This window comes from Callorhinchus milii, unplaced genomic scaffold (genome assembly GCF_018977255.1).
Source record: "Callorhinchus milii isolate IMCB2004 unplaced genomic scaffold, IMCB_Cmil_1.0 Scaffold626, whole genome shotgun sequence".
In the NCBI taxonomy this organism is placed as follows: Eukaryota; Metazoa; Chordata; class Chondrichthyes; order Chimaeriformes; family Callorhinchidae; genus Callorhinchus; species Callorhinchus milii.
Genome location: NW_024705367.1, coordinates 14,522 through 15,256, shown reverse-complemented (window position 1 = coordinate 15,256; position 735 = coordinate 14,522).

Below are 735 nucleotides of genomic sequence, written 5' to 3'. Positions count from 1 at the left end.
TGCTGTGGTCCTCGTGTATGTTATGCCGATATTTTATACCCCAACCAAACCCCACACACCCCGGAATGATTATGCCTGAGTGATTATGCTAGCTGAGCTGTGAGGCTGCAGCCCATACCATATTGCACTGTTCAGTTTCTATCTCTCTGTGTTTGCATATGAATTATGTAACTTGTTTTGTCACACACCTGATCTATAAATCCACTAATAAAACGACAATATCTGTCTCTGTGCGTGCATCTGTGTGTCTGCCAATTGCGTATTAACCGATTTAAGAAGAGAACTGATTTACATCTCAAAGGAAATGTCTTGCATGGCACAGGGACACTTTGGGGGATTTCCTACCATTGATCTATCAAATAGACAGTTAACTCTGTCCCAAATTATGAGGTTTGCACGATATTCCGCAACAAAATCATTCGGTTCTCGTGAGATACATATGTTGTAATTTGTACGATACACAAGTAGTAATATACCCTGTAACAAATTTTAGGCGGAATCTGGGCCTATTTTGGGGGGAATCTCCAATCGTTGTGTTATGTATAATAATATTATACAATGTATATTTTTAATGTATTATTTAACGTTAAGTATAACAAAATAGCATAACATATAACAATATACTGTGATCTTAAATACATTACAATAATATTATCCTTGTATTTCGTAGTTAGCACGAGGTCAGCTGAAAGCCGATCAGAAGCCATCTGAGTAGACTGCTCCGATTTGGGGTAT